At 45.4% G+C, this 24,861-nt stretch overlaps 1 long non-coding RNA gene across 1 annotated transcript; it reads right to left on the bottom strand.

Annotated features, from left to right (window-relative positions):
- Positions 1–2,119: 2,119 nt before the first annotated feature.
- Positions 2,120–2,658, bottom strand: LOC143813488 (uncharacterized). The gene is made up of 3 exons (XR_013223611.1): positions 2,491–2,658; positions 2,355–2,407; positions 2,120–2,229 (listed from the first exon to the last, which is right to left on the bottom strand). It is a non-coding gene; the product is annotated as an uncharacterized LOC143813488 (long non-coding RNA).
- Positions 2,659–24,861: the final 22,203 nt, after the last annotated feature.

Below are 24,861 nucleotides of genomic sequence, written 5' to 3'. Positions count from 1 at the left end.
ATTAAGCATGGTTAATAATGGAGAGGTGTCAATAAGACACCTAAAAAACAGAAAACACACTGAAAAGTCACCCACCACCATCAAAGTGATAAAGGGATCCAAACCCTAACCCTAACGCTGCCCCTAACCTCACCCCTAACCGTCTAATGAACATTTTCTGACAGTCATAGTGCCACGTATTTCAGTGCCACGTATTTCAGTGCCACGTATTTAAGTGCCATGATATTTCAGTGCCACGTATTTCAGTGCCACGTATTTCAGTGCCACAATATTTCAGTGTTACGTATTTAAGTGCCACATATATAAGTGCCACGATATTTCAGTGTTATTTCAGTATTTCAGTGCCATGATATTTCAGTGCCACGTACACTCACCGGCCACTTTATTAGGTATACCATGCTAGTAACGGGTTGGACCCCTTTTGCCTTCAGAACTGCCTCAATTCTTCGTGGCATAGATTCAACAAGGTGCTGGAAGCATTCCTCAGAGATTTTGGTCCATATTGACATGATGGCATCACACAGTTGCCGCAGATTTGTCGGCTGCACATCCCAAAGATGCTCCATACAAGGCAGGATGGATCCATGCTTTCATGTTGTTTACGCCAAATTCTGACCCTACCATCCGAATGTCGCAGCAGAAATCGAGACTCATCACACCAAGCAACGTTTTTCCAATCTTCTACTGTCCAATTTCGATGAGCTTGTACAAATTGTAGCCTCAGTTTCCTGTTCTTAGCTGAAAGGAGTGGTACCCGGTGTGGTCTTCTGCTGCTGTAGCCCATCTGCCTCAAAGTTCGACGCACTGTGCGTTCAGAGATGCTCTTAGGCCTACCTTGGTTGTAACGGGTGGCGATTTGAGTCACTGTTGCCTTTCTATCAGCTCGAACCAGTCTGCCCATTCTCCTCTGACCTCTGGCATCAACAAGGCATTTCCGTCCACAGAACTGCCGCTCACTGGATTTTTTTTCTTTTTCGGACCATTCTCTGTAAACCCTAGAGATGGTTGTGCGTGAAAATCCCAGTAGATCAGCAGTTTCTGAAATACTCAGACCAGCCCTACTGGCACCAACAACCATGCCACGTTCAAAGGCACTCAAATCACCTTTCTTCCCCATACTGATGCTCGGTTTGAACTGCAGGAGATTGTCTTGACCATGTCTACATGCCTAAATGCACTGAGTTGCCGCCATGTGATTGGCTGATTAGAAATTAAGTGTTAACAAGAAGTTGGACAGGTGTACCTAATAAAGTGGCCAGTGAGTGTATTTCAGTGCCACGATATTTCAGTGCCATGTATTTCAGTGCCACGTCTTTCAGTGCCACGATATTTATTTCAGTGCCACGTATTTCAGTGCCACGTCTTTCAGTGCCACGATAAAGCAGTGCCACGTATTTCAGTGCCACGTATTTAAATGCCACGTACTATAAATACTATAACTACGTGGTTATACTTGGCACTTAAATGCGTGGCACTGAAATATCGTGGCATTTACGTGAAATACGTGGCACTGAAATACGTGGCACTGAAATATCGTGGCACTGAAATACGTGGCACTGAAACACGTGGCACTTATATACGTATATACGTATATAAACGTATTTCAGTGCCACGTATTTCAGTGCCACGTATTTTCAGGTTAGGGTTAAGGGTAGGGTTAGGGGTAGGGTTAGGGTTAGGGGTAGGGTTAGGGTTAGGGTTTTTTGGTTTTTTCTTGTTTTCTTGTGTTTTTCTATAAAAACGCATGCGTCCAGGGCCGTATTTAGAGTTTCTGCTGCCCTAGGCACTTTTCGTGCTGCCTCCCCCATTGGCGAGTATGACTAATGCAGACTCTATCGGCAGTGACTTAGGCTACTTTCACATCAGCGATTTTTGACATTTGCGGCAGATCCGGCAGTTTTTCCGCATCCGTAACGGATCACTTATGGCAACACTGTGTTCGGCCTCATTCATTCCCTATGGGACTTGCGGCACTTGCGGTTTTGCTGCGATACGGCAAATGCGGTACTTGCAGCAACAGGAAAAAAAAATGATGCTAGCTCCTTACCAGCCTCTCATCTCCTCCCCTTACCAGCCTCCCCTCTCCTCACTCACATCAGCAGACTCCCGTCTCCTCTCTCACCTCACTCCTCTCTGCAGCTTCCTGAGTCCTCACACACTGCCCGCCTCCTCTCCCTGCTCACCGCCGACTTCAGTATCGTCTCCCACAAACATGTCCGTCCTGCTTCTCTACAAAAAAGCAAAATGTCTTCCAGCTTGAAACGTGTAAATCACCACAATCTGTGTCTCCCCTGTATGTGCATGCTGAGACTTATAGTGCCACAGCAGCTGAGACAGGACGGAAGGGCTCTTACCTGCAGACAGCAGCCATGGACCTTAGCAGGGTCCCCCCTCTGACAGGCAACATCTGAGGGGGCAGACAAGCACAGAGGTGAGACCCCCAATATCCCCAGACCCCCCTGATGCTCCCTGTACAAACCCCCCAGTCACCTTCTCACCACATGGGGGACAGTACTGGCAGAGCACAAGAAGTGCAGCACTGAAACACTTCCCCCGCAGATGACACAGAAAGGTTCCTTGTTACCGAGGAGACAGGAAATCCTCGGGCTGACAGCAGTTAACTCCTTACTGTCTGTGCCGTCACCTGCGGAGTATTCCTGAGGGCTCTCACACCTCCAGTCTGCTCCAGTGCTCCTACATAAGAGTCGCAGCGTGTCACATGACCCGCGTCAGGACCGTGATACACTTGGGCCTGCTGCTTAAAGGTACAGCACCCATTTCTGCCCCATACAGTAGTCAGGGCTGTAATGCCCTGATGGCGGCCCTGCGCCCGAGACCCCCTCCCCCCGCAGCAGCCAAGACTGAGGTGGGTGGGTGGGGCCAGGGGTGAACCTAGCCTCTATGCTGCCTGAGGCAAACTGCAAAATGGCGCCCCCCCCCATAGTAAAATCAGTATAAATAAATCTGGTTTACTCTTTACTTACATTCAATTTACATTACATTTACTCTTTACATGCATTCAGTAGTTTGAAGTCACATAGAGTGCAGAAATATGTCTACAGCCCTGAACACCCCTTTAATTGCTACGTACTGTAGATCTGTATCCAGATGTACGATAAATAATAATGATTGCAGGGGCCTTCACCATTTGACCCCCACTAATCACAGGCTGCAGTGGTCGTACTATTATGTACAGCAAATGACTGTGAGGTCAGTGATTGGCTGCAGCGGTCATGTAAATAATGCACAGGTCGACATCACTTTTGGTACCAGAGGGGAACACCGACACGAATGAGAATCACTAAATAATGTAATCGGGGGTTTTCAATTTTATTTTTTAAGACCATCCCTTACTCTTTTGAAAATTTGGCAAAATAAGAGAAAATTAAAGCCCACAACTGTCAGGTGACTGGCACAGGCCCCCTTCAGAGAAGCGTCTAAGGCTATGTGCACACATTGCGGATCCGCCGCTGTGGGTCCGCAGCAGTTTCCCATGCGTTTACAGTACAATGTAAACCTATGGAAAACGGAATCCGCAGTGCACATGCTGCGGAAAAATCGTGCGGAAACGCTGCGGTTTACATTCCGCAGCGTGTCAATTCTTTGTGCGGTTTCTGCAGCGGTTTACACCTGCTCCATAATGGGAATCTGCAGGTGTAAAACCGCAGGTGAAATTCGCACAAAATGCGCAAAAAAAACAAAACACAGTAAACCCGTGGCAAAACGCAGTGCCTTTTACCTGCGGATTTCTGAAATCCTCTGCGGAAAAATCCGCAGCCCTCAAAAATACATGTGCACATAGCCTCACAGTCACCTGACCGCTGCAGTTAATCACAGGTTTTATCTGTTCTGTGACATCCAGATGGTGCAGTCATCGCTTCCAGAACGCTGTCGACCAGGTCTGTGGCTGAATTCCCGGGGGTGACAGGAGAGCAATATCTCTCTGTGTAGGATTTATTTTCAATAAACTAGTATGTATATACTGTATATTTCCCCATCTCAGACAACCCCTTTAATGCCAGGCAGGATACAATACAAACATAACACATCCTCTTCTATTTACCTTCATGGTCGCACAGTCTCCTGCTGCCTGTGGCTCCTGTGCTTACCTGGTGTATACCAAAGAGGGCACACAGCAGGCAGCCAGGGGGGACTGGTACCATTGTCATATTAAGGAAGCAATTTATGACGTGGGATTTACCCTGCTGGCATCACTGCTATATTCTAGTGACAGTGACAAGCGCATAATACCAGGGGCATAGGAGAATAGATGGGGGCACGAGAGAACAGAGGGGGGGGGGGGGGGGGCACGAGAGAATTACAGTGACGGTTGCGCACTCTAATTGTGAATATAGGGGAACCTCAGAATATGACCTCGCTGTTATTGAAAATAAATCTATATACAAAAACGAACACTGATTTTACCGCCATATTGTGACAATATGCAACTCTGATGGTCGCAATACTCTGAGTGCCCCTATAACAATACAATAATGCTGAAGTGCCCACTTTACATTTAATAATGTCCCCTAAGTCCCTCATGTACTGCTCCATTATACACAGTATGGTGAGCTCAAAGCTTCCATATACACTGTATAAGGCCCCCACAGCTCCCCTATACACAGTATGATGGGCCCACAGCTCCTCTATACACAGTATGATGGGCCCACAGCTCCCTTGTACACAGTATGATGGGCCCGCAGCTCCCTTATACACAGTATGATGGACCCACAGCTCCCTTATACACAGTATGATGGACACACAGCTCCTCTATATACAGTATGATGGGCCCACAGCTCCTCTATACACAGTATTATGGGCCCACAGCTCCCTTATACACAGTATGATGGGCCCGCAGGTCCCTTATACACAGTATGATGGGCCCGCTGCTCCCTTATACACAGTATGATGGGCCTACAGCTCCCGTATACACAGTATGATGGGCCCACAGCTCCCTTATACACAGTATGAGCCCACAGCTCCCTTATCACAGTATGATGAGCCCGCAGCTCCCTTATACACAGTATGAGCCCACAGCTCCCTTATCACAGTATGATGAGCCCACAGCTTCCTTATACACAGTATGATGGGCCCACAGCTCCCTTATACACAGTATGATGGGCCCACAGCTCCCTTATACACAGTATGATGAGCCCACAGCTCCCTTATGTGTAGTATGATGGGCCCGCAGCTCCCTTATACACAGTATGATGGGCCCGCAGCTCCCTTATACACAGTATGATGGGCCCGCAGCTCCCTTATACACAGTATGAGCCCACAGCTCCCTTATCACAGTATGATGGACCCACAGCTCCCTTATACACAGTATGATGAGCTCACAGCTCCCTTACCACAGTATGATGAGCTCACAGCTCCCTTACCACAGTATGATGGGCCCGCAGCTTCCTTATACACAGTATGATGGGCCCGCAGCTTCCTTATACACAGTATGATGGGCCCGCAGCTCCCTTATACACAGTATGATGGGCCCGCAGCTCCCTGTCATGATTTGGCAGTCTGCAGTCACATAAAGTGACTGCAGACATTTATTCCAAACCTTTATCAACTTTATAGTATTAAATTGCTTATTATTAAATTATTAAAGCACCACTCTAGCAGGGTTTTTTTCCACCGCTGGAGTGGTGCTTTAAGCGCAGGTCCCCATTCCCAGTCATTTACTCATCCTCCGGTGTATTCACTATTTTATGGCACGCTCAAACTTGTGAGTGCAGCTTCTGACAAGCCAGAAGTGAGAAGCTATGTCACAAGCGCTCAATGTAAGACTATGAGGCTATGTGCACACGTTGCGGATTTGTATGCGCATTTTTCCCGCACAGTTTTTGCAAAATCCACAGGTAAAATGTGCTGCATTTTACATGCGTATTTACCGCAGATTTCCTGCTTTTTTGTGAGGATTTTGCCTGCGTTTTTACACCTGCGGATTCCTATACAGGAGCAGGTGTAAAATGCTGCGGAATCCGCACAAAGAATTGACATGCTGCGGAAAATACAAAGCAGCGTTTCCGTGTGGTATTTTCAACACCATGGGCACTGCGGATTTGGTTTTCCATAGGTTTACATGGTGCTGTACACCGCATGGAAAACTGCTACGAATCCGCAGCCAAATCCGCACCGTGTGCACATAGCCTGAGAGTGAGAAAGAGGCCAGAACGAGGCTCCCACAGACTCACATTGATTAGTGACCTCTGCGCCGCTTCATGAAACACTGGAGCCTCGGACAGGACACAAACTGCAGGAGACGGAGCCGAGCGGAGACTAAAACAGATGAAAACGCCAGAAGGTGAGTATCAGACAGGAGGCAGGGGACGTGGATTGTCAGCACCGCTCCAGCAATGAAATAAAAAATAATGCTGGAGTGGTGCTGTAAATGTGATGCAGCTCTTGGTTACTGTATGCGGCTCCTTATACTAATACTCATAAAGACCCAGGTGGTACGCATCAAAAGCCCCCGACCCCCCCATCTCCAGCCTCCCCACACAGCAAATATCACATGATGGAGCACATATAATATCATAACAAAACATTATAATATTCAGCCCCAATACCCCCATCATCTCACATCCACCCCTCGGTGCCCTGTCCCACTTCACCCACCTTCAGCCCCCACAACACCCCCATGGTCTCACATTTACCCCCCAGTGCCCTGCCTCCCCTCCCCCACTTCAGTACCCAATACCCCCATCATCTTTCATTCACCCCATCAGTACCCTGTCCCCCTCACCCACTTTCAGCGCCCACAACACCCCCATAGTCTCACATTCACCCCCCAGTGCCCTGTCTCCCTCCCCCACAACACCCCCATGGTCTCACATCCACCCCCTCAGTACCCTGCCCCCCTCACCCACTTTCAGCTCCCACAATACCTCAATGGTCTCACATTCACATCACAGTGACATACCTGAGTTTAATAAGCCTAAAATGTTCCATCCCCAGCACTTACTGATAAAGTTTGCAGACAGGACCAGGAAGTGTCTTGGTGAAATGCAACATGTGGGCACTAGGACCCAGCGTGCCTGAGCCAATCCCAGCGTGCACAGAGAGAAGAACTGCAGCCGGGGAAAAGCTTCATGATCAGGTCAGAAGGGGCGAAACCATTCACTGCAGGAGGGAGACTGCAGCCGGCCACTGTGCTAGCAGCCTGCAGAGTCTCCGTCAGATGGGAGCAGAGCAGACATTATACTGCTCTGCTCCTATGCTGTGTTCTGTATGTCACAGAGGTGGCCCTGGCTCCCGGTGGGCCCCTTCATGTGACAGTGCCCAGGGCGATGCAGGCAAGCAGCCACAGTCCCCGCCCACAGGCTGTGCTTAGTTCGTTCAAGTAGCTCGTCTCCCTGGCTGCCTGGGCATGCTTATGGCTACTGCTAGTACCCGGCACATCTGATCTGACTGCAGGGGGCAGCGCTGTGCTGCCGCCCCCTGTTTTGAGGGACTGGATGCCGCTAGAGGTGAAGTGCTCAACTCACCTCATTATAGCGGCGCCCCTGGGTGGGGCGACCCCGGACTTTCAAAAAAAAAAATATATTTTTTTTTTTTCTTAAACTTGCTCAGGTGCCGCCCCCTGCATTGTCCCCGCCCTAGGCACGTGCCCTCGAGTGCCTAGTGGCAAATACAGCCCTGCATGCGTCTAAAAAACGCATGCGTTTTACCGCGTTTACATGCGTTTTTTCACATGCGTTTTTTTTAACCCCTTCACCCCCGGAGCTTTTTCCGTTTTTCCGTTTTCGTTTTTCGCTCCCCTCCTTCCCAGAGCCATAACTTTTTTATTTTTCCGTCAATTTGGCCATGTGAGGGCTTATTTTTTGCGGGACGAGTTGTGCTTTTGAACGACATCATTGGTTTTAGCATGTCGTGTACTAGAAAACGGGAAAAAAATTCCAAGTGCAGTGAAATTGCAAAAAAAGTGCAATCCCACACTTGTTTTTTGCTTGCCTATTTTGCTAGGTTCACTAAATGCTAAAACTGACCTGCCATTATGATTCTCCAGGTCACTACGAGTTCACAGACACCTAACATGACTAGGTTATTTTTCACCTAAGTGGTGAAAAAATTCCAAACTTTGCAAAAAACAAAACAAAACAAAATTGCGCCATTTTCCGATACTCGTAGCGTCTCCATTTTTCGTGATCTGGGGTCAGGTGAGGGCTTATTTTTTGCGTGCCGAGCTGGCGTTTTTAATGATAGCGTAGATACATTCTTTTGATCGCCCGTTATTGCATTTTAATGCAATGTCGTGGCGACCAAAAAAACGTAAATCTGGCGTTTCGAATTTGTTTCTCATTACGCCATTTAGCGATCAGGTTAATGCTTTTTTTTTATTGATAGATCGGGCGATTCTGAACGCGGCGATACCAAATATGTGTAGGTTGGGGTTTTTTTTTATTGATTTATTTTGATTGGGGCGAAAGGGGGGTGATTTAAACTTTTATATTTTTTTTATTTTTTTCACATTTTTAAAAACTTTTTTTTTTAACTTTTGCCATGCTTCTATAGCCTCCATGGGAGGCTAGAAGCAGGCACAGCCCGATCGGCTCTGCTACATAACAGCGATCATCAGATCGCTGTTATGTAGCTGAAATGCAGGTGTGCTGTGAGCGCCGACCACAGGGGGGCGCTCACAGCCACCGGCAATCAGTAACCATAGAGGTCTCAAGGACCACGTGACGGGGGTCGGCGATGCGCTCATATCCGGCCGCACGGCCGGATGCGGTAGTTAAATGCCGCTGTCTGCGTTTGACAGCGGCATTTAACTAGTTAATAGCGGCGGGTGATCGCGATTTCACCCGCCGCTATTGCGCGCACATGTCAGCTGTAAAAAACAGCTGACATGTCGCGACTTTGATGTGCGCTCACCGCCGGAGCGCACATCAAAGCGGGGGTCCCGACATGTGACGTACTATTCCGTCACATGTCGGGAAGGGGTTAAAAAACGCATGCAGATAAAAACGCAAGTGTGAAACCAGCCTAAGTGTGTGACAGCTGTCAATCATAAAAATCCGATAAAAAAACAGCTATAAAAGTAAATCAAACCCCCCTTCATGACCCCCTTAGTTAGGTAAAAATAAAAATTTTTTAAAAATGTATTTATTTCCATTTTCCCATTAGGGCTAGGGCTAGAGTTACGGTTATGGCTAGGGTTAGGGTTAGGGTTAGGGCTAGGTTTAGGGTTAGGGTTAGGGCTAGGGTTAGATTTAGGGCTGAGGTGTGGGCTAGGGTTAGGGCTAGGGTTAGGGCTAGGGTTATGGCTAGGGTTATGGTTAGGGCTAGGGTTAGGGCTAGGGTTATGGTTAGGGTTAGGGCTAGGGTTAGGGCTAGAGTTAGGGTTAGGGCTAGGGTTAGGGCTATGGTTAGGGCTAGGGTTAGGGCTAGGGTTGGGGTTAGGGGTGGGGCTAGGGTTATGGTTTGGGCTAGGGTTAGGGCTAAAGTTAGGGTTAGGGCTACTGTTAGGGCTGGGGCTAAAGTTAGCGTTAGGGCTGAGGCTAAAGTTAGGGTTGGGGCTAAAGTTAGGGTTAGGGCTACAGTTAGGGTTGGGGCTAAAGTTAGCATTAGGGTTGGGGCTAAAGTTGAGTTGAATTACATTTAAGGTTGGGATTAGGGTTAGGGGTGTGTCAGGGTTAGAGGTGTGGTTAGGGTTATGGTTGGGATTAGGGTTAGGGGTGTGTTTGGGATAGGGTTTCAGTTAGAATTGGGGGTTTCCACTGTTTAGGCACATCAGGGCTCTCCAAACACAACATGGCGTCCGATCTCAATTCCAGCCAATTCTGTGTTGAAAAAGTAAAACAGTGCTCCTTCCCTTCCGAGCTCTCCCGTGCGCCGAAACAGGGGTTTACCCCAACATATGGGGTACTAGCATACAAATTTGACAACAACTATTGGGGTCCAATTTCTCTTGTTACCCTTGGGAAAATAAAAATTTGGGGGGCTAAAAAAACATTTTTGTGGGAAAAAAATTAATTTTTATTTTCACGACTCTGCGTTATAAACTGTAGTGAAACACTTGGGGGTTCAAAGTTTTCACAACACATCTAGATAAGTTCCATGGGGGGTCTAGTTTCCAGTATGTGGTCAATTGTGGGGGATTTCTACTGTTTAGGTGCATCAGGGGCTCTGCAAATGCAACGTGATGCCTGCAGACCAATCCATCTAAGTCTGCATTCCAAATGGCGCTCTCTCCCTTCCGAGCTCTGCCATGCGCCCAAACGGTGGTTCCCCCACATATGGGGTATCAGCGTACTCAGGACAAATTGGACAACAAGTTTTGGGGTCCAATTTCTCCTGTTACCCTTGGAAAAATACAAAACAGGGGGCTTAAAAATAATTTTTGTGGAAAAAAATTATTTTTTATTTTCACGGCTCTGCGTTATAAACTGTAGTGAAACACTTGGGGTTCAAAGTTTTCACAACACATCTAGATAAGTTCCTTGGGGGTTCTAGTTTTCAATATGGGGTCACTTGTGGGGGATTTCTACTGTTTAGATGCATCAGGGGCTCTGCAAATGCAACGTGACGCCTGCAGACCAATCCATCTAAGTCTGCATTCCAAATGGCGCTCTTTCCCTTCCGAGCTCTGCCATGCGCCCAAACGTTGTTTCCCCCCCACATATGGGGTATCAGCGTACTCATGACAAATTGGACAACAACTTTTGGGGTTGAATTTCTCCTGTTACCCTTGGGAAAATACAAAACTGGGGGCTAAAAAATAATTTTTGTGAAAAAAAAAAGAATTTTTATTTTCACGGCTCTGCGTTATAAACTGTAGTGAAACACTTGGGGGTTCAAAGCTGTCAAAACACATCTAGATAAGTTCCTTAGGGGGTCTACTTTCCAAAATGGTGTCATTTATGGGGGTTTTAATGTTTAGGCATATCAGGGGCTCTCCAAACTTGACATGGTGTCCCATCTCAATTCCAATCAATTTTGCATTGAAAAGTCAAATGGCGCTCCTTCCCTTCCAAGCTCTGCCATGCGCTCAAACAATGGTTTACCCCCACATATGGGGTATCGGCCTACTCAGGACAAATGGCACAACAAATTTTGGGGTCTAATTTCTTCTCTTACCCTTGGGAAAATAAAAATTGGGTGGCGAAAAGATCGTATTTGTGAAAAAATATGATTTTTTATTTTTACGGCTCTGCATTATAAACTTCTGTGAAGCACTTGGTGGGTTAAAGTACTCACCACACATCTAGATAAGTTTCTTAGGGGGTCTACTTTCCAAAATGGTGTCACTTGTGGGGGCTTTCAATGTTTAGGCACATCAGGGGCTCTCCAAACGCAACATGACGTCCCATCTCAATTCCTGTCAATTTTGCATTGAAAAGTCAAACGGCGCTCCTTCCCTTCCGAGCTCTTCCATGCACCCAAACATGTGGCATACCAGCATACTCAGGACAAATTGTACAACAACTTTTGAGGTCCATTTTCTCCTGTTACCCTTGGTAAAATAAAACAAATTGGAGCTGAAGGAAATTTTTGTGAAAAAAAGTTAAATGTTCATTTTTTTTTTAAACATTCCAAAAATTCCTGTGAAACACCTGAAGGGTTAATAAACTTCTTGAATGTGGTTTTGAGCACCTTAAGGGGTGCAGTTTTTAGAATGGTGTCACACTTGGTTATTTTCTATCATATAGACCCCTAAAAATGACTTCAAATGTGATGTGGTCCCTAAAAAATATTGGTGTTGTAAAAATGAGAAATTGATGGTCAACTTTTAACCCTTATAACTCCCTAACAAAAAAAAAATTTGGTTCCAAAATTGTGCTGTTGTAAAGTAGACATGTGGGAAATGTTACTTATTAATTATTTTGTGTGACATATCTCTGTCATTTAGGGGCATAAAAATTCAAATTTGGAAAATTGCAAAATTTTAAAAATTTTTGCCAAATTTCTGCTTTTTTTCACAAATAAACGCAAGTTATATCGAAGAAATGTTACCACTATCATGAAGTACAATATGTCATGAGAAAAAAATGTCAGAATCGCCAAGATCCGTTGAAGCGTTCCAGAGTTATAACTTCATAAAGGGACAGTGGTCAGAATTGTAAAAATTGGCCCGGTCATTAATGTGCAAACCACCCTTGGGGCTTAAGGGGTTAATAATGCCATACACTTTAAATGATCATGCATACATCCATGGATCTCCGTCCAATTACAGACCGCAATGGACAGACTGACCGCGAGTCTAAAAACCGGATCACGACAGCCTCATGTATTTTTATGAAGCTGTCATGCTTTGGTCAGGAGACCCACAGCCAGTCCGTCCATTGCGGTCTGTGATTGGATAGAGATCCATGGATGCATGCATGAGCACTAAATGTGAAAAATGTGTCTCTTCTGGTGTCGCTTAAAAAAGTCACATAGTTATAAGTGCTTTTTCCACTTGAATATATATTTTTCAGGCCTCTCACAATCCTTTGCAAGCCCTTCCTCCAGCAGCAATCTGTGCGCTGCATCATATATTTCCCATTTCTCTCCAACTTCATTATCTTTTTGATGACCTAGTAATTTCCTCTTACATCTTTTATCTTTTTGTTTATATATTTTTGCTGAGTTCTTCACTTTCTCCTTACTATAAACCAGTGGCTCCTTCTACAAATTACACAAGAATGGATTTAATAGGATATTCAGCTTTTATTGACTACATCCTAGTGTTTTTGCTATATTAAATTTACCAGTGCAGGCGAGATAATCTGCTTTTGGAGTTTTATGACATTTTCAAGGAGTTTTTTTTTCTGTATTCTGCTACTGATAGATACAAATATATAAGGAGGTCTATATACACTTCTGCAGCTTCCAGTGGGATAAATAAGACAGCAGCATAAATACAATAATGATAAGTTTATGTTTATTGGTCTTGTTCAGACAGCACAGGCTGAGGAGGCATTTAAAGTGTCATTGTGCACTTACGCAGTTTTTTTTTTATTAACATACTGTTTTGACATTGTATTCACATTCTGTGTTTAAACTAAGCCCCCACCCTGGCACTGAAAAGTGGCTATACATTTTTCATGTTGATTTTTTATTTAATGGCCATTGGTTCGATCTTGAGCCATGGTGACTTGATGGATGAACAGTCTATAGGGAAATCTATTTGGTGGAAGAATAGATAGGTCCACCAAGGTCTTCTCTACTTTTATCTTGATAGTATCAAGCCATCAGGTCCCTGGTTTTCCTGTTCACCATTTTCTTCTATTCTTCCAGCCATGATGTCTTTCTCCAGTGATTGCTCGCTTCGCATGATGTGTCTAAAGTAGGCAAGTCGTAGCTTGGTGATCCTTGCTTCGAGAGACGTGTCTGGCTTTAGTTGTTCCTAAATTGATTTGTTTGTTCTTTTTATCATCCATAGTCAACCTAAAAAGTGTCCTCAATTTGCCTCCCGCTGCTTCCTCTGCTCATATCAGCGCTGCTTTCTTTCTGATTCCATGATGGTTTCTGCAATTGAATGGGATGCGCAGTGACTACTCTGAACCACCATTCTCCCTATTCCACTATGCCTTTTTCAATGCAAGAGGGATGGAAAGCGATCTAGGCAAAGGAAGCAGCAGAAGCCAAAAAGAAGGGCACCTGGTAGAATGAATATACATGAGAAACATATAGTCACTTATCAGTCCCAGGTTGAAGGGTCAATTTAACTATTTAGAGAATGTTATATGATATATTCTCACTTTTTTCAGCATAACCATTTTGTCTGGGTTTTGAATATTATAGAAATATATACACTATAAAGGATTTTTAGGGATATTTTAAAGGTGACATGCTATTCCTCATTTTAAATTTCAGGGCTTTACAGATTCCTGTCTGAATTAAGTGGAGGATGAGCATGTGCATCTCCTTTTCATTCACTCTTTATGGGGCTTCCAGAAAAAGACTAACACTGATCTCTGTTGTTGCCAACAGTACCATAGACAATGAGTGGAGATGCTCCTTTTAGAGCTTTTAGAGGGGACTTTCAGATCATTCTTTGTTTTCGTTTTTTTAAGGCTCGAAGGATATTCATAATACAAAAAAGTGAAACATTAGAAAAATGCCAAGGAAAAAGACAAACAGACAGGTAACAAAGTGACTAGTAATATAGACATCTATTGAGGTAATGTATATGTTAGGACTGGCAGAACGCACCAAATATTAATTAGAGGCGATATAAGATGCGTTCGCAGTCAGGGGTCCACTGTGGAGAAAAGACACCTGCTGCTCGGTAATGACGGACTATATGGCGGTATTAAGAGAAGATACACAAGGGTTACCTTCACCCGGTATGAAGGAAGCGAACCCTGTTGCGTCACAGGGCCGCGATACCGCACAGAGAGCGCAAGCAAGGCGACATAGAACTCTGACCCAAGACTCAGGTTAAGAGTCCCTCTAGAGAGATTGTGCCTGGTGCTGGATGGCACTAACTAGCGCTAGGCAGCTCCAACATTCGCGAGCATTCAACAACTCTAGGGATGGAACGATTCGGAGCTTTCACCAGAACAGGCATACATCCACACACACACACAATAACTGGTTTACACTAGCACATAGCCGAGCAGCTATGCGAACCTTTTATAGTAGTAGAGCTACTTGAAGAAGCGGCGTGTTGTAGCCGCGAAACGCGCGTCGGGGACGTTACTCTGGCGGGGTCCCTCTCCTCTCTCTCCCCCTCGATCCGGTAAGCTGATCCAGGCTCTACTGTGACTCTAATGTAATTATTTATAGCTTTGGTACTTTACTACTTTATCAGCTTGCCACTGCATTCGGTTATACCACATGGTAGGGGTTCATTGTACATTCCCCTCTCAGGGTTATCATGTAGCACGGGGAGTTTTTTGAGGGGTGGGTTCTCTCTCTATCTATGCTAGTCATGGGACTAATAAGCACTTTAAAGTATTACTGATTTATGTTTTTAAAAATCTTTTGTATCAATAAAAGCATTTTTTATATATTATGCTCCGGGTTCTCCTATCTTTATCCTGTCTATCTATTTGTAGTATGTCTGCTGCTTCCCTGCTGTGTAATTAGCAAAAGTTTTTTATTCACTGCTGTCCATCAATTTATCATACTTTTCTAATTGTCTTACCTGCCTTCCTGTAGCTCCTCCCATCTGATCTCACCTGGTATATTTAATGTGCAATTAAAGTTGAATAAATCTGGAGCACTAGGTATATGACTGTGGTCTATGCATGTATCTTCTCAAGGGCAGCTGTTAAATACACATTAGAAATATACCAGAAATGTCCCAGAAGTAACCAGAAACTAACTGTTATTAACTGTGTTTACTTCTTTATCTCTTTATTTCTATCTATCTTTATCTCACACTTGCATGCTTATCTATGCTCTTAAAATTTGTTACACTAATCCTTATTTTCCTTCACTACCTCAAAACCTCAGCATTCTCCAAACTAATGTTTTTCTCACCTTCCCTCTTACTTTCCCAACTGTCCTCATCTGCAGACCTGCTCCTTAACATCAGATCCCTCCTACTCAAATGCAAAACAAGCCGGCCTCTTTCCTTTTCTCACCTTTCTCTCTCTTTTCTTCTCCTCATTATTGGCTATATATCTCCCAATCCTGGACCTCCACAGCTAATACCCCCCATTTAATCCCTCCTATAACTCACCACCTGCTAGAAAATATTGCAATCTCCATAATATAAAACCCATTTCTTTGACCCCGCTCCGCGGCTCTCTTTCTCTGGAGAGCTTTTGAATTTCATTCCGTCTGCGATATTCTCCACGACATTCACAACCTCTTCACCTCTCATAATCTATCCTTCTTGTGCCTCTCTGAAACATGGCTGACACCTTTCGACATGGCCTCACCCACTGTGCTATGTTATGGTGGCCTTCACTTCACCCGCACTCCTCGCACTGACAATAGACAAGGTGGATGAATGAGTCTTCTTTCTAACAACTGCACCTTCAACCCAATCCCAACTCTACCCTCCCTCACCCTCCCTTCGTTTGAAGTGCATTCTGGTCATATCTACTCTTACCCAAACTACAAGTGACCATCATATACGTATCAACAGGCCTGGCCACTTCCTTTGTTGACTACTTCTGCACTTTCTCTCTGCTGACATTCCCACCATCAACATGGGTGACTTTTACATCCCCATTGACACGCATCAGCATCCAACCTGCAAACTCCTGTCACTTGGTTCATCATTTGGTCTTACCCAGTGGTCCTCCGCTGCCACACACAAGGTTGGACATACATTACACCTTATTTTCACCCACCCCTGCTCCCTATCTAACCTCAAAACCTCACCTCTCCCCCTATCTGACCACCATCTACATCCCTTTCCTCCTCACCTGCCCCACTATAAACAGCAACTAGGATATCACCACAGAAACCTTGCACATCTAGACACTCACACACTCCTTGACTGTATTCAACCGCTGTCCTCCATATCGTCACTCCATGACACTGTTTTCTACAATGCCCAGTCACTAGGGTTGAGCGACTTTCATTTTTTTAAGATCGAGTAGGGTTTTGGGAAACCCGATTTTGTCCAGAGTCGAGTCGAGTGCAGTCGGCCGATTATCGCTAAAAGTCGGGGATCGACCGAAACACGAAACCCAATGCAAGTCAATGGGGAAGCATAGTCGGCAGTGAGTGGAGGCCAGGAAAACACCTACAGTGCCCATTTTAATGCCAAAAACATCCATTCTTGTTTCTGAAGCTTGCCAATCTTAATTAACTGTATAATAATAGTTGGGCATAGGGAATTGGGGGAAAGTTGTGGGGGGAGTAGGGCTGGCTCAAGTTTTTCGTGGGCCCAGGAAATGCGGACTACGTCACGGCGGTGTTGCAGGGAAAGGTAAGTATTTAAAAGTTGCAAGTGCTGTGATCCTGAGCAAGCAGGGGGGGGCCCACTCGTTCGCATTGCCACTGGCACAGGGCCCCTCAAAGTACGGCGGTGTGTTTGCATGGCGGGGGCGCCTCCCACCAGCAGCGACACTTTTGCGTACTCTGAGGGGCCCTGTGCCAGTGACGTCGCCAACGAGTATGCCCCCCCACCTGATGAAGGAACCTGCACTTTCATCTGCACCTTCCTCTTTGTCCCTGTGTAAGGTGGTATAACATGCGGGAAGGGGAACCTTACTTTCAGCAGGGTCAGATTCTGGCTGTGTAGAGTACAAGGGGAATGTAGTGGTCTAGGTCAATGTACCAGCAGACTCATTTAGCAGTGGCTGGGCAATGGGCAGGATGAGGAGGAAACAGATATAGGGCCAAAGAATAAAGTAGGCTACATGCAGTTCAAAATTGGTAACAGGACTAAACAGGCGGCATTGCTTTGTTCAGTGGAGTAGCAAACCCAAGAGCAGCAGACACTGTTTCAAGGGCCTAACCACACTAGTAGGCCAAATGCAGTTTAATATCTGATAGTATAGGGCGAAAGCCAGAATGTGGAAGCTCAGCTTTGTTCAGTTGAGGACAACACCAGGGAGGGGCAGACACCTTTAGTAGGCCGGAAAAGCCTATTGCATTTTTTAAAATGGTAATTTGGAGCAGAAGGTTGAAGCTCAGCTTTATTTAGTTGAGGGCAACACCAGGGAGGGGCAGAAGCCGTTAGTAGGCCCTAACCACCATTTTTTTTTTTTAAAACCACTTAATGAGAGCCGGAAGGTTGAAGCTCAGCTTTATTTAGTTGAGGACAACACCAGGCAGGGGCACACAGACAGACACCTTTAGTAGGCCGGAAAAGCCTATTGCATTTTTTAAAATGGTAATTTGGAGCAGAAGGTTGAAGCTCAGCTTTATTTAGTTGAGGGCAACACCAGGGAGGGGCAGAAGCCGTTAGTAGGCCCTAACCACCCTTTTTTTTTTTTAAAACCACTTAATGAGAGCCGGAAGGTTGAAGCTCAGCTTTATTTAGTTGAGGACAACACCAGGCAGGGGCACACAGACAGACACCTTTAGTAGGCCGGAAAAGCCTATTGCATTTTTTAAAATGGTAATTTGGAGCAGAAGGTTGAAGCTCAGCTTTATTTAGTTGAGGACAACACCAGGCAGGGGCACACAGACAGACACCTTTAGTAGGCCGGAAAAGCCTATTGCATTTTTTAAAATGGTAATTTGGAGCAGAAGGTTGAAGCTCAGCTTTATTTAGTTGAGGGCAACACCAGGGAGGGGCAGAAGCCGTTAGTAGGCCCTAACCACCATTTTTTTTTTTTAAAACCAATTAATGAGAGCCGGAAGGTTGAAGCTCAGCTTTATTTAGTTGAGGACAACACCAGGCAGGGGCACACAGACAGACACCTTTAGTAGGCCGGAAAAGCCTATTGCATTTTTTAAAATGGTAATTTGGAGCAGAAGGTTGAAGCTCAGCTTTATTTAGTTGAGGGCAACACCAGGGAGGGGCAGAAGCCGTTAGTAGGCCCTAACCACCATTTTTTTTTTTTAAAACCACTTAATGAGAGCCGGAAGGTTGAAGCTCAGCTTTATTTAGTTGAGGACAACACCAGGCAGGGGCACACAGACAGACACCTTTAGTAGGCCGGAAAAGCCTATTGCATTTTTTAAAATGGTAATTTGGAGCAGAAGGTTGAAGCTCAGCTTTATTTAGTTGAGGGCAACACCAGGGAGGGGCAGAAGCCGTTAGTAGGCCCTAACCACCCTTTTTTTTTTTTAAAACCACTTAATGAGAGCCGGAAGGTTGAAGCTCAGCTTTATTTAGTTGAGGACAACACCAGGCAGGGGCACACAGACAGACACCTTTAGTAGGCCGGAAAAGCCTATTGCATTTTTTAAAATGGTAATTTGGAGCAGAAGGTTGAAGCTCAGCTTTATTTAGTTGAGGACAACACCAGGCAGGGGCACACAGACAGACACCTTTAGTAGGCCGGAAAAGCCTATTGCATTTTTTAAAATGGTAATTTGGAGCAGAAGGTTGAAGCTCAGCTTTATTTAGTTGAGGGCAACACCAGGGAGGGGCAGAAGCCGTTAGTAGGCCCTAACCACCATTTTTTTTTTTTAAAACCACTTAATGAGAGCCGGAAGGTTGAAGCTCAGCTTTATTTAGTTGAGGACAACACCAGGCAGGGGCACACAGACAGACACCTTTAGTAGGCCGGAAAAGCCTATTGCATTTTTTAAAATGGTAATTTGGAGCAGAAGGTTGAAGCTCAGCTTTATTTAGTTGAGGGCAACACCAGGGAGGGGCAGAAGCCGTTAGTAGGCCCTAACCACCATTTTTTTTTTTTTAAAACCACTTAATGAGAGCCGGAAGGTTGAAGCTCAGCTTTATTTAGTTGAGGACAACACCAGGCAGGGGCACACAGACAGACACCTTTAGTAGGCCGGAAAAGCCTATTGCATTTTTTAAAATGGTAATTTGGAGCAGAAGGTTGAAGCTCAGCTTTATTTAGTTGAGGGCAACACCAGGGAGGGGCAGAAGCCGTTAGTAGGCCCTAACCACCATTTTTTTTTTTTAAAACCACTTAATGAGAGCCGGAAGGTTGAAGCTCAGCTTTATTTAGTTGAGGACAACACCAGGCAGGGGCACACAGACAGACACCTTTAGTAGGCCGGAAAAGCCTATTGCATTTTTTAAAATGGTAATTTGGAGCAGAAGGTTGAAGCTCAGCTTTATTTAGTTGAGGGCAACACCAGGGAGGGGCAGAAGCCGTTAGTAGGCCCTAACCACCATTTTTTTTTTTTAAAACCACTTAATGAGAGCCGGAAGGTTGAAGCTCAGCTTTATTTAGTTGAGGACAACACCAGGCAGGGGCACACAGACAGACACCTTTAGTAGGCCGGAAAAGCCTATTGCATTTTTTAAAATGGTAATTTGGAGCAGAAGGTTGAAGCTCAGCTTTATTTAGTTGAGGGCAACACCAGGGAGGGGCAGAAGCCGTTAGTAGGCCCTAACCACCCTTTTTTTTTTTTAAAACCACTTAATGAGAGCCGGAAGGTTGAAGCTCAGCTTTATTTAGTTGAGGACAACACCAGGCAGGGGCACACAGACAGACACCTTTAGTAGGCCGGAAAAGCCTATTGCATTTTTTAAAATGGTAATTTGGAGCAGAAGGTTGAAGCTCAGCTTTATTTAGTTGAGGACAACACCAGGCAGGGGCACACAGACAGACACCTTTAGTAGGCCGGAAAAGCCTATTGCATTTTTTAAAATGGTAATTTGGGAGCAGAAGGTTGAAGCTCAGCTTTATTTAGTTGAGGGCAACACCAGGGAGGGGCAGAAGCCGTTAGTAGGCCCTAACCACCATTTTTTTTTTTTAAAACCACTTAATGAGAGCCGGAAGGTTGAAGCTCAGCTTTATTTAGTTGAGGACAACACCAGGCAGGGGCACACAGACAGACACCTTTAGTAGGCCGGAAAAGCCTATTGCATTTTTTAAAATGGTAATTTGGAGCAGAAGGTTGAAGCTCAGCTTTATTTAGTTGAGGGCAACACCAGGGAGGGGCAGAAGCCGTTAGTAGGCCCTAACCACCATTTTTTTTTTTTTAAACCACTTAATGAGAGCTGGAAGGTTGAAGCTCAGCTTTATTTAGTTGAGGACAACACCAGGCAGGGGCACACAGACAGACACCTTTAGTAGGCCGGAAAAGCCTATTGCATTTTTTAAAATGGTAATTTGGAGCAGAAGGTTGAAGCTCAGCTTTATTTAGTTGAGGGCAACACCAGGGAGGGGCAGAAGCCGTTAGTAGGCCCTAACCACCCTTTTTTTTTTTTAAAACCACTTAATGAGAGCCGGAAGGTTGAAGCTCAGCTTTATTTAGTTGAGGACAACACCAGGCAGGGGCACACAGACAGACACCTTTAGTAGGCCGGAAAAGCCTATTGCATTTTTTAAAATGGTAATTTGGAGCAGAAGGTTGAAGCTCAGCTTTATTTAGTTGAGGACAACACCAGGCAGGGGCACACAGACAGACACCTTTAGTAGGCCGGAAAAGCCTATTGCATTTTTTAAAATGGTAATTTGGAGCAGAAGGTTGAAGCTCAGCTTTATTTAGTTGAGGGCAACACCAGGGAGGGGCAGAAGCCGTTAGTAGGCCCTAACCACCATTTTTTTTTTTTTAAACCACTTAATGAGAGCCGGAAGGTTGAAGCTCAGCTTTATTTAGTTGAGGACAACACCAGGCAGGGGCACACAGACAGACACCTTTAGTAGGCCGGAAAAGCCTATTGCATTTTTTAAAATGGTAATTTGGAGCAGAAGGTTGAAGCTCAGCTTTATTTAGTTGAGGGCAACACCAGGGAGGGGCAGAAGCCGTTAATAGGCCCTAACCACCATTTTTTTTTTTTAAAACCACTTAATGAGAGCCGGAAGGTTGAAGCTCAGCTTTATTTAGTTGAGGACAACACCAGGCAGGGGCACACAGACAGACACCTTTAGTAGGCCGGAAAAGCCTATTGCATTTTTTAAAATGGTAATTTGGAGCAGAAGGTTGAAGCTCAGCTTTATTTAGTTGAGGGCAACACCAGGGAGGGGCAGAAGCCGTTAGTAGGCCCTAACCACCATTTTTTTTTTTTAAAACCACTTAATGAGAGCCGGAAGGTTGAAGCTCAGCTTTATTTAGTTGAGGACAACACCAGGCAGGGGCACACAGACAGACACCTTTAGTAGGCCGGAAAAGCCTATTGCATTTTTTAAAATGGTAATTTGGAGCAGAAGGTTGAAGCTCAGCTTTATTTAGTTGAGGGCAACACCAGGGAGGGGCAGAAGCCGTTAGTAGGCCCTAACCACCCTTTTTTTTTTTTAAAACCACTTAATGAGAGCCGGAAGGTTGAAGCTCAGCTTTATTTAGTTGAGGACAACACCAGGCAGGGGCACACAGACAGACACCTTTAGTAGGCCGGAAAAGCCTATTGCATTTTTTAAAATGGTAATTTGGAGCAGAAGGTTGAAGCTCAGCTTTATTTAGTTGAGGGCAACACCAGGGAGGGGCAGAAGCCGTTAGTAGGCCCTAACCACCCTTTTTTTTTTTTTAAACCACTTAATGAGAGCCGGAAGGTTGAAGCTCAGCTTTATTTAGTTGAGGACAACACCAGGCAGGGGCACACAGACAGACACCTTTAGTAGGCCGGAAAAGCCTATTGCATTTTTTAAAATGGTAATTTGGAGCAGAAGGTTGAAGCTCAGCTTTATTTAGTTGAGGACAACACCAGGCAGGGGCACACAGACAGACACCTTTAGTAGGCCGGAAAAGCCTATTGCATTTTTTAAAATGGTAATTTGGAGCAGAAGGTTGAAGCTCAGCTTTATTTAGTTGAGGGCAACACCAGGGAGGGGCAGAAGCCGTTAGTAGGCCCTAACCACCCTTTTTTTTTTTTAAAACCACTTAATGAGAGCCGGAAGGTTGAAGCTCATCTTTATTTAGTTGAGGACAACACCAGGCAGGGGCACACAGACAGACACCTTTAGTAGGCCGGAAAAGCCTATTGCATTTTTTAAAATGGTAATTTGGAGCAGAAGGTTGAAACTCAGCTTTATTTAGTTGAGGGCAACACCAGGGAGGGGCAGAAGCCGTTAGTAGGCCCTAACCACCATTTTTTTTTTTTAAAACCACTTAATGAGAGCCGGAAGGTTGAAGCTCAGCTTTATTTAGTTGAGGACAACACCAGGCAGGGGCACACAGACAGACACCTTTAGTAGGCCGGAAAAGCCTATTGCATTTTTTAAAATGGTAATTTGGAGCAGAAGGTTGAAGCTCAGCTTTATTTAGTTGAGGGCAACACCAGGGAGGGGCAGAAGCCGTTAGTAGGCCCTAACCACCCTTTTTTTTTTTTAAAACCACTTAATGAGAGCCGGAAGGTTGAAGCTCAGCTTTATTTAGTTGAGGACAACACCAGGCAGGGGCACACAGACAGACACCTTTAGTAGGCCGGAAAAGCCTATTGCATTTTTTAAAATGGTAATTTGGAGCAGAAGGTTGAAGCTCAGCTTTATTTAGTTGAGGGCAACACCAGGGAGGGGCAGAAGCCGTTAGTAGGCCCTAACCACCCTTTTTTTTTTTTAAAACCACTTAATGAGAGCCGGAAGGTTGAAGCTCAGCTTTATTTAGTTGAGGACAACACCAGGCAGGGGCACACAGACAGACACCTTTAGTAGGCCGGAAAAGCCTATTGCATTTTTTAAAATGGTAATTTGGAGCAGAAGGTTGAAGCTCAGCTTTATTTAGTTGAGGACAACACCAGGCAGGGGCACACAGACAGACACCTTTAGTAGGCCGGAAAAGCCTATTGCATTTTTTAAAATGGTAATTTGGAGCAGAAGGTTGAAGCTCAGCTTTATTTAGTTGAGGGCAACACCAGGGAGGGGCAGAAGCCGTTAGTAGGCCCTAACCACCATTTTTTTTTTTTAAAACCACTTAATGAGAGCCTGAAGGTTGAAGCTCAGCTTTATTTAGTTGAGGACAACACCAGGCAGGGGCACACAGACAGACACCTTTAGTAGGCCGGAAAAGCCTATTGCATTTTTTAAAATGGTAATTTGGAGCAGAAGGTTGAAGCTCAGCTTTATTTAGTTGAGGGCAACACCAGGCAGGGGCACACAGACAGACACCTTTAGTAGGCCAGAAAAGCCTATTGCATTTTTTAAAATGGTAATTTGGAGCAGAAGGTTGAAGCTCAGCTTTATTTAGTTGAGGGCAACACCAGGGAGGGGCAGAAGCCGTTAGTAGGCCCTAACCACCATTTTTTTTTTTTAAAACCACTTAATGAGAGCCGGAAGGTTGAAGCTCAGCTTTATTTAGTTGAGGGCAACACCAGGGAGGGGCAGAAGCCGTTAGTAGGCCCTAACCAAAGTTGAAGGCCAAATGCAGTTTAATTTCTGATACTATAGGCCGAAAGCCAGAAGGTGGAAGCTCCGATTTAGACAGTGGAGGACAATTTGAATTAGGGACTGCAGACAGACTTAGTAGGCTGTCCCCTGTGGACCATGCATCCACCACATTAACCCATTGCGCCGTAATGGACACGTAATCTTCCGTGGCCATGCCTACAGGTCCATGCGTCTGTTGTCAGGTGCACCTTTGTACTCACAGATTGCCAGAGTGCATGGACAATGCGGTCTTCTACATGCTGGTGGAGGGTTGGGATGGCTTTTCTCGCAAAAGAAGTGTCGACTGGTTAGCTTGTAGCGTGGTACAGCGTAGTCCATCATGGCCTTATTAATAGTAAATAAAATATATAACTAGGCTCTATGAACTTTTAAATAGGTTCCAGGGGTACACGGGCAGCATTGGTGTGGTCAGTGGAGGAGTATTGCAAGTAGGGGCTGCAGACAGGCTATCAAAGGCCTAAAATAACAAACAGTAGGCAGTCATGGCAGTTTTACATCGGTTACATGGATACACAGGCAGGCACTCCAGGCAGCATTGTGGTCAGTGGAGGAGTATTGCAAGTAGGGGCCGCAGACAGGCTATCAAAGGCCTAAAATAACAAACAATAGGCTCATTGCAGTTTTACAGCGGTTACATGGATACACGGGCAGGCAGCTTGGTGGTCAGTGGAGGAGTATTTAAAGTAGGGACCGCAGACAGGCTTCAAAGGCCTAACATAAGAAAATGGGCTGGCTGTAGGCACTTTATAATTGGTTCCAGGGGTACACGGGCAGCAGTGGTCTGGTCAGTGGAGGACTAGTGGAAGGAGGGACCGCAGACAGGCTTCAAAGGCCTAACATAAAAAAATGGGCTGGCTGTAGGCACTTTATAATTGGTTCCAGGGGTACACGGGCAGCAGTGGTCTGGCCAGTGGAGGACTAGTGGAAGGAGGGACCGCAGACAGGCTTCAAAGGCCTAACATAAAAAAATGGGCTGGCTGTAGGCACTTTATAATTGGTTCCAGGGGTACACGGGCAGCAGTGGTCTGGTCAGTGGAGGACTAGTGGAAGGAGGGACCGC

The sequence above is a fragment of the Ranitomeya variabilis genome, chromosome 1, assembly GCF_051348905.1.
Source record: "Ranitomeya variabilis isolate aRanVar5 chromosome 1, aRanVar5.hap1, whole genome shotgun sequence".
Lineage (NCBI taxonomy): Eukaryota > Metazoa > Chordata > Amphibia > Anura > Dendrobatidae > Ranitomeya > Ranitomeya variabilis.
Note: the sequence above shows the minus strand (reverse complement) of the source record. Positions and strands in the feature narration are given on the sequence as shown.